The following is a 14,770-nucleotide window of genomic DNA, read 5'->3' on the forward strand; positions in this document are numbered from 1 at the left end:
AGAATTGAGGCTACTAGAGCGGGAGAGGGAGGTGGTGCACAGATTGTGAAGGGTGTCGAATGGGCTATGGTAGAGGACAATGTGGGTGGTGACTTGATGGCAGGTAAATGTGGTGATATGCATCTGAAGGGGAGTGAGCCTATTCCTCTGCATTATATGCAGTATTATAAAGCAATGTTACCTCAAAAAAACACAAAAATACATTACCTACATCTCAAATTTTATTGAATAATCAAAGAAAAGTTTTGAGCAAAGCGACATGCTTTTATAGTTTAAAAGGATCACCTGACTGATTTGAGAAAAGAAGGGGACAAGGGTGAGCCAGAACGGAAGCAGGGAGAGAGCTTAATAGTAGTTTTCCAGACAAGAGATGATGGCAGTTAGGACCAGATGGTAAGAAATGCTAAATTCTGGTGTATTTTAAATGTAGATCAGCAGGATTACTGATAATTAAAACACATCATGTAATGAAGAGAGCGGTAAAGAATAACTAGCTTAAGCAACTGGACATATGAAGATGCTATTTACTGAGTAAGAGAAATCTGTAGGAGCAGCAGGTTGGTGGAAGAAGGACAGGAGTTTGGTTTTACATATGCTGTATGAAAGGCCAAGTAGGCTTTCAAATTAAAGTCTTAGGTTGACATTTACATAATGGGTAGCACTTAATGCTTTTAATGGTTTTGAAGATTAAAATGGCTTTATCATTTAGCCCTGCCTTCTCCGATCACATCTGCCACAACTTCCACCCATGGAGTACCCTGTCCTGTCAAACTATTGTATATTCTTTCTTACCTCTCTCTTGGTATATGCAGTTTTCCATGCCTGGATGATCAGCTCTCCCTGCCCACTCACTCCCTTCATTTCTTATTAGCCAATACCAAAATTAGTTCTCACCAATTTCTCCCTTCTACAATTCTGACGAAAGCACAATTTGGTATTTTATTTTTAAGACAAAGCAAATATTACCTCCTCCATCCAATCCTCCATCACCTCTCTGGACAGAAATAAGAGATGTTCTATTTCTAGCACACATAGAACCTTTTTGGATCTTTAATATTAACCTTTATCACATTCATTATTAATTGTTTGTCACTTAATTTTCACAGTACTTATTGATTTACACAAATTTCCCCTAATAGGCTATAAGCAATATGGAGGACAAATTGTTTCATCTCATAATAAGTCTTTAATAAATATCTGTTGAATGAATGAATAAATGTTTTTAAGGCAGAAATAAATTGAAGAAATCATCACTTCTAAAGAATTTTTGTCCTAAGAACATTATCATAAAATTGATTTTAATTGAGTGGTCATCTCCACTGAAGCTTTTCTTAATCCAATCTCTTTAGGACAATGCCTAGCACTGAGAAGACATTTAGTAAACATTTCCTGAGAGAGACTGAATGAACTATAGAAATCACTCAAAAGGTTTATTCTAACTCCACAGTCTGAAAACTGTGGAGGTTAGTCACCAGCATAAAATTGGGAACTTACATTTCAACCACTTTGATAAAAAGTAGCTTTCAGAATTATTTCATGATCGTAATGTTGTCACAACCCTCTAGAAAGAACTCATTCTTATTAAACATGTCTTAAAAGTGCTGGGCATCAAAGCCACCTGTCAACATTGGTTGTTCTACATGAGATAGTTCAGAAACAAATGCTATTTTGAACAGCAGGAGCCAAGCATTTCGAAAGAGATGCCCAGGGTATTCTGATGGAAGCTGAACTGGAGAACCTCTCTTTCCCTAAAAGATCTTTCCCTTGGCCACTCATCTACCTGGAATGTCCTTCCTTCCATCTCTCCTGACAAACTTCACTCTTACAGGTTTCAACCTGTTACCATTTTCCCAGGAGTTTTCTCTTCATTCTCCAAGATGGGTCCTTCCTAGGTCTTCCCAAGTACTCTGCAAGTCCCCTTATCTAAGCAAGGATCCCTCTTCATTATAAATTCTTAATTACCTACATCTTCCCTTAGATATGTCTGGGCACCTAGTCCATAGACTGGAATATTGGAAGTGCTCAATGAAAATTCATGAATTAAACCAGTAAATTCTGGCAAAGGAAAGTGATTGGTAAAGCATTGGTGGACAGGTTCTTCGGGAGGGTTGACCTACATGGAAGTTCCTAGAAACAGGATGTTTCAGGCACCAGAAATCATACTTCTATCCTGCAATTCAACTTGCACCAATCCTAATAATAATACTCTGGGAAAATCACTCTAGTTGGGTCAAGCTACTATGAAATATGAAATTCCTTAAGTCTCTGTTAAAAAGTATAGTTTTAAAAACTATGTATGTCTATGTAAATATATTTATTATGTTATATAGTAAAACAATATGCGTGTGTATACACAAACACATTTTTAAGTATAGTCTAAATTAGAGAATTTGAGGGCCTAAGTCATGTAGTCTCTCCATTATAGTCCTTAGGGTTTTCAATGATGAATGAGAATATCTGAAATTCAGATTTGAAAATTTCAGCCTCCTGAAAGGAAATTTCACAGTCATTCCCACAAAGCTTCAGGTATTCCTGGGACTTTCAAACTACATTTATACAAAGATTAAAGTGTTCCTCCTCTTTTCCCCTTTCAATACACAGAGGGTCATTCCAAACCACCATTTGGGGTATGTGAGAGTTAGATTTAGTATGATTCCCCTTCCTGTATATTCGTGTAGCTTCCAGAAACATGATTGGGCAAAACCTGTGTTTGTGTTTTCCTGATTCTCTGCCAAGAGCCTTCCTCTCCACAGCAAATAATGTATTAAGTCCTTGAAACTACTGAACTCACATTAGTTGTTGGAGCAGTAGACTGAGTATAAATTGCAATTAGAGTACCACAAGAAAAAGAAATCACTTATAAAACAATCCTAAGCCCGCTTAACATGCAGGCAATGTTCATTGTTTAATATTAAATAGGCAAGGTCATTGCCAAGTTGTGCCAATTGTATGATTCATGCAGAAGATGAATAAGTTCGGTCAAAAAACACCTTACTTACTGGACTTTTGAAAAAAATGGATATTAGACACGTTAAAATACCCCCAATTTTTACTATTGAATAAAATCAAAATCAGATAATAAAAATTCCTTTGCCAAAAATTATTTGGTTCTTAGATACTCCTTTTTAAAAAACCTAGTTTTCACGTAGGCATTGTAAACAACAGACACATCCACTACATGTGTGCATTAGTTTAGATTAATACTGACCTCTAAATTTGTAAAATTTTATTTTCAAGTTAGTTATGATATTGTTTGTTTATTGCTCCTCAAGAACAAGAGGAATGGGGCCTCCCCAGTGGCACAGCAGGTTGAGCCAGCCCTGTGAAGCTGTTCGCAGCCTCTGCCACACGGAGTTCAATTCCCGGCAGGCCAGGGAGATACCCACAACGCGCTGCAGACGTCTCCTGTCTTGCCCGCTGCTCCCCTCAGCAGTGTATTTCAGCCGATCAGCCTGTCCTGGTCCCCGCTCTGTCTCTGGTGAATCCTCTTACCCGCCCACACCTCTGGCCTGTACCCCATTTCTTGGATAAAAAAAAAAAAAAAAAAGAACAGGAGGAATGGAAGAGTGAGAGCTTTCTAAAAATGATATTGTGAAACACATGAAATTCTTGCATTAGTCAATTCTGATTTTGAGGTTTTTGGGGGAGACTAACTTGCTGCATATTTTGCCTGCCTGGTGTTTATTATTTGAACTTCACAATTTTGGATTTTGAGTAGATCTTTAGGAGGTTCTTTTATGAAAACCTTGGGAGGTCTGGATTCAGGATGTGTCCTAAGTAATAGATTTGGCAACAGCTTCTACCAACTACCCCAGGACTAACTTTGAGTGTTTTCTTGAAAGTGTAGGTAATATAAAGTCAAATCATGAAAACACGTGGTTATCAATTTTAAGACAGATCCTTGCCTCCAAAGTTGAGGTAAAAATATACAAATTTCAGGCCTGCCTGGTGGGCTAGGGGCTAAGTCTCAGCGCTATTATCATTGCAGACAGATTTCAACCCCTGGCCAGGGAGCAAACCCACATACGACACAGCAGACCTTTCCTGTCTCACCTGCTGCCCAAGCAGTGTATTTCAGTAAATCTGCCTGTTCGGCTCCCCACTCTGTCTCTGGTGAATTTTCTCAACCCTCACACTTCTGGCCTACACCCCAGTTCTTCTATGCATAAATAAATAATTCTTAAAAAAAAGTACAAATTGCTTTAGCTTCTTTTGCTGGCAGATGAATCATTTCTAGTGCACCACTTCAACCAGGATACAGCATTTTGAGGTTCAATACCAACCTACTGTTCTGTGAAGGCTTAAAGTTCTTTCTCCTGCCTGCCTTGCTAGTGAATGTTACCCTCTTGAAACCCACAGACCTGTCACAACTCTAATCTCTCCCCAAGTACAAATATGGAGTTTTTATTTTCTCCTTGATAGCTCCTGGAGATTTCCCTTGCTGTTTTTTTTTTTCCTTTTGGCTCAAATATGTATTTTTAAATTCTTCTATGTTCTCCAGGTGTTTTGTCAAAGAAGCGTTTTTTTTTTAAAGATTTATTTTTGAATACAAGAACTGGGGTGTAGGCCAGAGGTGTGGGAGGTGGTGAGAGGATTGAACTTGTGCTGCAGTGGCTTCCTATAGCTTGGTAATGCTGTGTCTTTAACCCCTGTGACCCCAGAGAGGCCGGAAGAAGCATTTTCTGGTTATGTTCTCCACTATGCTGCTAGATATAGAAATTTAAACAAGATCTTTTCCTGAAATAGTACCATTCACTTAAATCGAAAGATTTACAAATAAACAGCAAAAACAAGTTAAGTTTTTATCAATGAGGAGTTCAGTATGATGCTTGACATAAGAAAATGTCATAAAAAGAAGTCTTTATATTCCAAACACTCTTAGAATGATTTGTCAAATATTTCAAGAAAATGTTTTTCTTTCTATCAGTACTTCAATCAATTATGACAAAAGAATGTTGAAACATCCATCTATATTTTGGGGCTTGTCTATTTCTTCTTTCAGTCAGTTTTTGCTTCATACATTGTGAAACTTTGTGTTTAGGTGCATGATTGCTTAGGATTGCTGTCTTTTTTTCAAAAAAAAAAAAAAGACTTATTTATTTATGCATACAGGGACTGGGGTACAGGCCAGAGGTGTTGGGGGTAAGAGGATTCACCAGAGACAGCGTGGGGAACAAAAGAGGCAGACCTACTTAAATACACCGCTGAGGGGAGCAGCGGGTGAGTCAGGAGAGGTCTGTTGCACCATGTGGGTAGCTCCCTGGCCAGGGATTGCTGCAGTGGCTGCGGATAGATTCGTAGGTTGCATCTTAACCCCTTGTGCCACCAGGGAGGCCCAGGATTGCTAAGTCTTGATGGTGAATTCCTTTTTATATTTTATCATTATGTAACATATCTCTTTATTCCTCATAATGTTTTATATTCACTACTTGGGGCTATTACAAATAAAGGTGCTATAAATATTTGTGAAGAAGTCATTACATGTATATTTGCTTTTATTTTTCATGGGTAAACAGATAAGAGTGTAATGGCTGGATCATGTGATATGTGTATGTTTAAATTTATTTCTTTTTACATTTTTATTTTCCTCCATCATTGTTCATTTTTGTATAATATTTGATTTCTCCCCTTGTAAAAGTTTTGAAGAAACTGCTATTTTCCAACATGACTATATCTGTTTTCTTTTACCCCCACATTTAATATGATTGAACTAATTGATATTGTTGCAACCTGATTTTCATCTATTGGTCCCATTTTTTCTTCTTTATCCTGTCTTCCTGCCTCTTTTTGAATTATTTGATATTTTATACCTCCACTTATCTCTTTATTAGCCATAATTCTTCATTTTGCCATTTTAGCAGTTGCTTTAGGTCTTATAGTGTACATATTTAATTTAACACAGTCTACCTTCAAACAGTATGATGTAAGTTTATATTATAAGACTGGTATAATGGTACACTCCTGCTTCTCCTTTCTTTAATTTCTATTCTGGGATGTCATTAAATTTTTAACATTCCCTCTTTTGGAAAAAAAAATGTCTGGAAGCTATTATGGTTCTTAGAACATTTACAACTAATTTCCTCTCTTTTAATTTCACATAATTATTATTTGGCAATTAGCTATCCCTTGTTTATATAATCTCATTAGTCATTATATTTAAATGTTTAATGAAGCTAATACTTATTTAGATGTCAGCTTATCTATATTAAATTTTTTTTAATTTTTTTTTAAGATTTATTTATTTTTATTCAAGAACCGGGGTACAGGCCAGAGGTGTGGGAGGGTGAGAGGATTCACCAGAGACAGAGCGGGGAATAGAACAGGCAGACTGACTGAAATACACTGCTGAGGGGAGCAGCGGGCGAGACAGAGGAGGTCTGCCCCATCATGTGGGTACCTCCCTTGCTGGCCGGGAATGGAACCAGCGCTGCAGAGGCTGCAGACAGCTTCACAGGGCTGTGCTCAATCCGCTGTGCCACCAGGGAGGTCCTTATCCATATTAAATTATTTCTTTGTTCAACACTTCTTTTCCTTACTCTCTCCTCTGATTTCAATTTCCTTCTTTTGACAAGGACCCTAGGGTGAAAAATGATTAGTCTTTCTCTGAAAATGTCATAATTTTACCCTCACAATTTAATAAGAAGTTGTCTGAATACTCTATTATTTGATCAAACTATATGCAGTTGTCATATTGTGGATGTAAGGGTTTAACAGCATATGGTTCAAGCTAAATAGATCTTCAATTATTTTCCTTCAGCATCTAAGGTTTTTGACCTCTGTTACTGTTTTGGGAAGTTTTATTTGTGTGATTATTTTTGTCTATTACAAGTAGTTGGTTGCTCTCTGATTATTTGAATTTGATTTTTTTATGTTATTGTTCAGCTTTGTACTTTAGAATTTGTTGATTCCTTTATTTCATTATTTTAGAAAATTAACTGTTAGTTCATTAATGTTACCATTGTCCTATTCTCTCTAGTGTTTCCAGTTGAAATCCCTATGATTGTACTGCCTTCTCATTCCATCTCTTTTGTATTTAAACATTGTTTTTCTATTTTCTATCTTTTATCCCTTAATTATAAATTATTGATTTTTTTCTCAGATTCATGTCTCTAGTCATTGATTCCATTTTAGTTGCATTTATCTGATATTAAACACATCTGTTGAGATTTTATGTTTTGTAATTGGACATTTTTAATTTCTCAGAGTTTACTTATTTTTCTTATTCTTATGTTTTCATGTATTTTCATCTGTTTGTGTTAATGGCTTTTATTCCCTTATTTAATTCTTGTTCATCTTATTGTTTATTGAAATAATATTGCATTATAACATTATATAAGTTCTGGTATGTATCACTGAGAATCAACATGAGTATATATTGTATCATGTCACTGCTGAAAGTCCAATTCTACCTTTCACTTATTCATCTTAACATAAGTATCCTGTGTTTGTTTGATTTTCAGATTGTCATTTTAACACCTTAAGTTTGTGTGATACTAATCCTGCTGTCATTTTGTGTTAACGCTGATATATTTGAATTATTTCTGTGTGTGCTTTGTCATAATAGGTTCATCTAACTATCATCTTATGTATTGTTTTATTTATTTATTTATTTATGCATACAAGCACTGGGTACAGTCAGAAGCGCGGGAAGGTGACAGAATTCACCAGAGTCAGAGCAGGGAGCAGAGCAGGCAGAAGGACGGAAGTACACTGCTGAGGGGAGCAGCGGGCGGCAGGAGAGGTCTGTGCGCCATGTGGGACCCTCCTCTGGTGGCCGGGGAGCAGCTGGGGATCGAACCGGCGCTGTAGAGGCTGCAGGCAGCTTCGCAACCCAGCGCTCAACCGCTGCACCACTGGGGAGGCCCTGTTATTGTTGTTTTTTATTAAGCACATTGTGTGACCTAGATTCTAGAACTATCTTTGAAAAGTTAGTTTGCATTTGTTTTTGTCAGGTACTTCCTGGGGCCTACTTTTATGTTCAGTTTTTGGATTTCAATTCTTAGATTCCTTATGGAGTATAAAGTCAGAACACAAATATGAATGAAGTATACATCTGGAGTTGTTATCTTTTCCTACCATACTCTAGGCCTAGTCAGAGAATAATTTTTTTCTGTTTCAGTGAGTAAATATTTGCTAAGTTCAATCTTTCATGATGAGTGTAGTTCTTAATTCCAACTCCCAGTACACTATATGTCTAAGGTCTTATTGCCTATGACTAGCCTAACACTAAAACCACAAATCATGGGTACTAATACAATTATCCTCCATACCCTGCTCTCCAGAAACAACTGCCTACATCCCTACATCATATCAGTTTTCAGTTCTTTGTTTCTGGTACCTGGGTATTTCACATCAGAGAGAGAGAGAGAGAGAGAGAGAGTGTGTGTGTGTGTGTGTGTGTGTGTGTGTTTAAAGACTGTCATATTTTATTCAACATTTCTTGGTGGTGTAAGCACCTGGTTTCAAGTTCACATTTAATACTTAAGGACACTGTGGAAGAAAAAGAACATGAAGCAAGGAAGAGAAAGAAGAAGAGGGAAGAGGTGAAAAAAACTAATAATCTCATGGCAAGAAAATTGGTAAGTGAAGAGGCCACTAAATTTGGAACAAAGATATGAAAAGATGAAATCCTAACATTTCTAGTCACTGAAAGGTTAAAAAAAAGAAACAATCTTTGTAGTGCTTTCTTGGATTGTGCATAGAAAGTTCACATAAAAAAGAAAAAAAATTAAAATTAAGTTAAAAATGATAAAAGTAGAAACTTCTGTTATTTGAAAGACAAAATTAAAGAATGAACACACACGTCATTAACTCGAATATATATGCAATGCATATTTGACAAAGGACTTGCATCCAGAATCTATTAAACACCTATGTCTCAATAATAAGACAAAATGGCACAAGATTTGAAGAAACTTCACAAAGATAAAAATAAGCTAACGAAACGATGCTCAGTATCGCTAATCATCACTAAAATGCTAATTAAATCCAAGCTGAGAGACTACTATATGTTGATAAAGGGGTACTATAAAAATATTTCAAATACAAAGATTTGATGAAGATGGAAAGCAACTACAATCCCCAAATATGGCTGACAGAAATGTAAGATGGCGCACTCACTTTGGAGAAGTGAGTAGCAGGGTCTTATATAATTGATGCACCTATTATATGTCTGAACAATCCTTCTCCTAAATTATTTGTTTTGTTTTGCTTTTATTACTGAGGTAACATTGGTGTACAGCACAGTACATGATTCAGGGGAGTTGGTTCAGATCTCCTCAGAAATACATCACCATGGGCCTCCCTGGTGGCGCAAAGGGTTGAGACACAACCTATGAAGCTTCTGCAGCCACTGCAGCATGAGTTCGAGCCCAGGCCAGGGAGCTACCCACACGGTGCAGCAGACCTCTCCTGACTCGCCCGCTGCTCCCCTCAGCAGTGTATTTCGTCAGTCTGCCTGTTCTGTTCCCCATTCTGTCTCTGGTGGGTCCTCTCACCCCCCCACCTCTGACCTGTACCCCAGTTCTTATATGCATAAATAAATAAAGCTTTAAAAAAAAAGAGAAATACATCATCACCATGCCACACTGTAGTGCAACCATCCCATACCGGGTAGGTTCATTACCGGTTCTAGCAGCCATGTAGGTGTCTCATGCAGTCCGCTGTTCCTCCCCACACTGCGTGGCACTCTCCACACTCCTCCACAGCCCACTGCTCTCCTCGGCACCATTACACGCCATGCCGTTTGGCGCGTGCACATGCGCGGTGGGAGGGCGGAAAAGCCTAACGCTTTTCCCTTTTACTCGCTGTAAGGGCAGGACTGGCCACAGTGCAGGTTCTCTGATCCCATGCAGACTGGGTAAAGGAGGAGTCAGAGTCCTTAGTGGGTTTTTTGCAGGTCTTTTATTGGGGTTCACCAGGCATATGGCAGGCAGGGGTGCAGGCTGGGGGCAGGCAGGCCTCCCAGCCCCCAGCAAGTCTTCACTCTATCTGAGCTCTCTGGAGTTCGTTCTGCTGCTTCTCGGCTTCTCTTTCGGCTTCGACTTCTACTGCTGCTGCTGGCGTCCCCGTGACACTGCCCTTAAAAGCACAGTCTTAGCTCAGCTGAATCCCATCTACCTATGCCCACACCCTACTCCAGGTGCCCGCCATCAGGCATGCATTCAGGACAAGGATCCATCATCTATCCTGACGGCGGAAGGGCAGAAAAGCCTGATATTTTCTTTACCCTACACTCACCCCACACACCCCATCACCAGAGCAAACGATATACCTTTATTATATACCATTGTGCCCTATTCCCTTTGTTCGCTGCTCTACTCAGCCCCTCCAGTAACCTCACTTCTGCATTCATATGTCTAGGCTTTGTTTTTTTGGCTTAGTTTTGCTAGTTTCTTACTTTGTTTCCCTATGTTGCACATGGGAGTTGTCGGGGCAGGATGGGCAAAGGGCAGGTTCTTTATGATCCAAGCAGACTGGGTAAAGGAGTCTTGGAGCCCTCAGTGGCTTTCTCAGGCTTTTATTCAGCTTTTATATGTAGTGCAGCAACCAGGTACATGGCAGGCAGGGGTTGGGGGTGGAGGGGCAGGAGGCTGGCCTCCAAGCCCCTAGCAAGTCTTCCCTCTGGGCCCACAGAAGTAAACAAGATAGCTTACAACAATGTAACAGCTGCAGGTGCCCCCTCAGGCAGGGCAATCCTAATGATAGGAGGGCAGAAAAGCCTGAAAATCATTTACCCTACAGAGTAAAATCATACAATATTTATCTTTCTCCCTCTGGCTTATTTCACTTACTGTACTACTCAGTTTTTGTCAAATAGTAAAGAGCATATGTCCACAAAATTTGTATCCTGTCCATGCTGCTTTATTCATTATAATCAAAAGACAAAAGATAGTGTTACAGGACAGGGAGAGGGGCAGCCCAAAACCCCGCAAACCTGCCTATTCTAAATGGGTTCTGCCATCCGCCGCATCAACACAAAACATAGGAGACTTTAATGGGAAGGAACTTTAATACAATTTGGAAACATACAGGAAAGGCAAAGAATCTAGGTTCTAATCAAGAGCCCAAAGTTACCCGTCCCCTCGTGGGTAAAAGTCCATCCACATGGGATTGGCCCAGAGCAAGGCCCCAAAGCCTGCCACAAGTCTAAAGCATCTTCCAGTGGGGACCCACAGAAAAGGGTCACAAACAACTGGACAAGCCCGGAAGGAAAAGAGCAAAATCAACATCAAGATAAAAGCTGCCATTGTCACCTCCCCACAGGTCTCACCCACATCTGTGTCACCCAGTCCATGACCAAAAGACAAGCGCAGTTTCTTCACGTGTCTCTAGGCTCCATGCGCCTCCTCCAGGTCTCCTGGCTCCATCCTGCTTCCTTCCTCAGTCTCTTCTGCAGCTTCTTCTCTTCCTGCTCAGCTCCACCCTCCCTTGGGTGGGGCAGGGAACCTCCCCCTTTCCTGGGGACCACCCTGTTACAATAGGAAGAAACTAAATGTCTGTCAACAGGTAAATGGAGAAAGAAATTGTGGCCAAAACGTCCTGTGGCTTACTACCTAGAAATAAAATGAACTATAGACACACACACAATAACAAAAATAACCATAGTATGAGAATACGTACTGTATTTTGTTGTTTATATGAAATTCTGGAGCAGGGGAAACCAGTGTATAGTATCAGAAAGGTTACCAGTGGTTGCCTGGAACTGGAGGTACAGAGGGTAGATTCCAGTCTGTACCAGGACTTCTTTACTGTGAGGAAATGGTCTGTCTTAAACATGGTGACAGTTGCATGAGTGTGCACATTTTCTTGAGTTTGTTGGACTGCATTAAGTTGCTTGGGACGCAGAACAACCAGAATGAAAACAGAAGAGCTCCTGGGAAATGGCAGCCATTGGTATCCTGTTGTGACTCTGCAGACTCTCAGAACCAGATTTAATTGGATTTGGGAAAAGAAAGCAATGTGAAATTTCCTGTACCTCAGTATTGGTTATTTTTTAAAGATTTATTTATTTCTGCATACAAGAACTGGGGTACAGGCCAGAGGTGTGGGGGGTGAGAGGATTCATCAGAGACAGAGTGGGGAACAGAACAGGAGGATCAATTGAAATACACTGCTGAGGGGAGCAGTGGGTGAGACAGGAGAAGTCTGCTGCACCATGTGGGTAGCTTCCTGGCTGGGATCGAACTCATACTGCAGTGGCTGCGGATAGCTTCATAGTGCTGTGTCTTAACCCCTTGCGCCACCAGGAAGGCACCTACCTGAGTATTGTGAAAGAAATATTTGCTGCATACCATTGCCCAGCACCATCTGTCCGGAACCAGGAGAATTCTAATCCAAAAGCAGAATAAACACCCTACACAATCCTGCTCTAAATGCTCTGGACCATAAACCCTCTGGAAGCCAGGGCAATTAGCACCAAAAGAGCAAAGCTCATAATCCTTTCTGTGGTTTTCCTACTCTCTGTCTTCAGAATAAAAAGGGCTTTATAAATTTTAAAAGGCGTTATTGTTATAGGACAGGGAGAGGGTCAGCCCAAACCCTGCAAACCTGCCTATTCTACATGGGTTCTGCCATCCGCCGCATCAACACAAAACATAGGAGACTTTAATGGGAAGGAACTTTAATTAAACTAGGAAACAATACAGGTAAGGCAAAGAGTCTAGTTTCTAAATGAAGCACCCAAAGTTACCCATCCCCTCGTGGGTAAAAGTCCATCCATATGGGATCGGCCCAGAACAAGGCCCCAAAGTCTACCACAAGTCTAAAACATCTTCCAGTGGGGACCCACAGAAAAGGGTCACAAACAACTGGACAAGCCCGGAAGGAAAAGAGCAAAATCAACATCAAGATAAAAGCTGCCATTGTCACCTCCCCACAGGTCTCACCCACATCTGTGTCACCCAGTCCACGACCAAAAGACAAGCGCAGTTTCTTTACGTGTTTCTAGGCTCCATGCGTCTCCTCCAGGTCTCCTGGCTCCATCCTGCTTCCTTCCTCAGTCTCTTCTCCAGCTTCTCCTCTTCCTGCTCAGCTCCACCCTCCCTTGGGTGGGGCAGGGAACCTCCCCCTTTCCTGGGGACCACCCTGTTACATTATCACTATCATGGTATGAAAGTGCCATCCACTTCTCTTAGTATTACATTGAAGCAGGCTTTGACCTTTCTTCTGTCAAGAACCTCTGTCAGCCTCTACCCTGGCAGATGCTTCCATTTGGGGACCATATTATTTTTCTTACCATTATTGAAAGTATGCACCTCTCCCTCACAGCACTCTCTGGTGTTTGGTAGATTCTGCCAGGGCGGTCACTCCGGCAGTTTGACACCTGGTGTGGGGATAGCATCTCAGCTGAATTTTGCTTTGCAATGAAAACTGGCATTTCTAGGAGTTCAAATTCTCCAACGTCAGCCTTTTTATATAGATGAAAAAAAAACCCATCACTCCTATTCCTTATTTATTTGATTGCATATTGTGTTGTTTTGATTTACAACCCACTCTCAAATTCCTGCATTGATAGTATCTATTATCTGTGGTTGTCACTTGCAAGAATTGAACTTTATTTTCTTTATAGCTTCTATATACCTGGGGTGGATGAGAAATGTCTTCTCTGAGCTTTCCTTTACATAGACTCTTCATTAAAAAAATGTTGACAGGAAAGTTCCTCAAATGCACATATGTAGTGTGTACAACAAAGGGGAGGGACCCCAAAAGAAAAATTAATGCACAGACCTGGAGTACTAAAATAAAGAGAAAGAAGTAAAATATGCCAAGTGTATAGTTAGAAGTGAAGGGAGTTAGATAAAGAACTCAAAGTGGAACATCAGTCTACCTGACCCCCCCTATCACTTTCTAAGTTAATTAACATATCAGAAATAAATATTTTTCTTGTTTAAAGCAGACATTGTAATTCTTACTCCACAATTTAGCTTTGAAGATTACATCTGAAAAAGTGCTTGGCAAGGTGAAAATAGCGATTTCAGTTTTGCCCTGGCAGTAAAGAGAGAGCACATTCAAACTGAATCACCTGGGAATATCTAATCATTGGACTTCACAAAGGTGAAGATAAAGTTTAGGGAGCTAGTGAGGAAGAATGTAGTACCCCAGGACTAGTAACAGTGGAGGCCTGTAAGGTAAGGTAAAAAATCAGGCTTTTCTGCCCTCCCGCCATCAGGATAGATGAGGGAACCCTGTGATCCTGAATGCATGCCTGATGGCGGGCACCTGAAGTGGGTACACCTGCGCTAAGACTGTGCTTTTTTTTAAGGGCAGCGTCACGGGGACCCCAGCAGAAGCAGTAGAAGCCGAAAGAGACACCGAGAGAGAAGCAAGAGAAGCAGAAGCTGAGAGAAGGCCGGAAAGCCCAGAGTGAAGATCTGCTGGGGGCTGGGAGGCCTGCCAGCCTGCCAGGCCCCCAGCACCCCTGCCTGCCACGTACCTGCTGAACCCCAATAAAAGACCTGCCAAAACCACTGAGGACTCTGACTCCTCCTTTACCCAGTCTGCATGGGATCAGAAAACCTGCCCTGTGTCCTTCCTGCCTTTACAAGGCCATTACCAGGTAGAATTTATAAGGGGTGAAATGTGGTGAGTTCTCAGGAGCCAGGGGGCAGGAGAGAGGTCCAGTCATCCCGTTGCAATCCAGTAGGGATTGGCTAAAGTGTTCCAAACTCATGTCCTGTTTCCTGATCTCCTACTTGTGCCCCACTCCACATCCTGTTTGGCAGAGAAGCCAGGGAGCCAGGGATTCTGTGAGCAGGGCAGGGCAGAGAAA

General features: G+C 40.7%; 1 long non-coding RNA gene across 1 annotated transcript in view; it reads left to right on the forward strand.

Annotated features, from left to right (window-relative positions):
- Nucleotides 1-14,455, forward strand: part of LOC129145271 (uncharacterized) — a 76,605-nt gene extending 62,150 nt beyond the window's left edge. Inside the window, exon 3 of the long non-coding RNA XR_008550575.1 lies at nucleotides 14,264-14,455. This is a non-coding gene — a long non-coding RNA (uncharacterized LOC129145271). The remainder of the gene's footprint in view (nucleotides 1-14,263) is intronic.
- The last annotated feature ends 315 nt before the right edge of the window (nucleotides 14,456-14,770 follow it).

The sequence above is a fragment of the Talpa occidentalis genome, unplaced genomic scaffold, assembly GCF_014898055.3.
Source record: "Talpa occidentalis isolate TD23 unplaced genomic scaffold, MPIMG_talOcc4v2.1, whole genome shotgun sequence".
Taxonomy (NCBI): domain Eukaryota; kingdom Metazoa; phylum Chordata; class Mammalia; order Eulipotyphla; family Talpidae; genus Talpa; species Talpa occidentalis.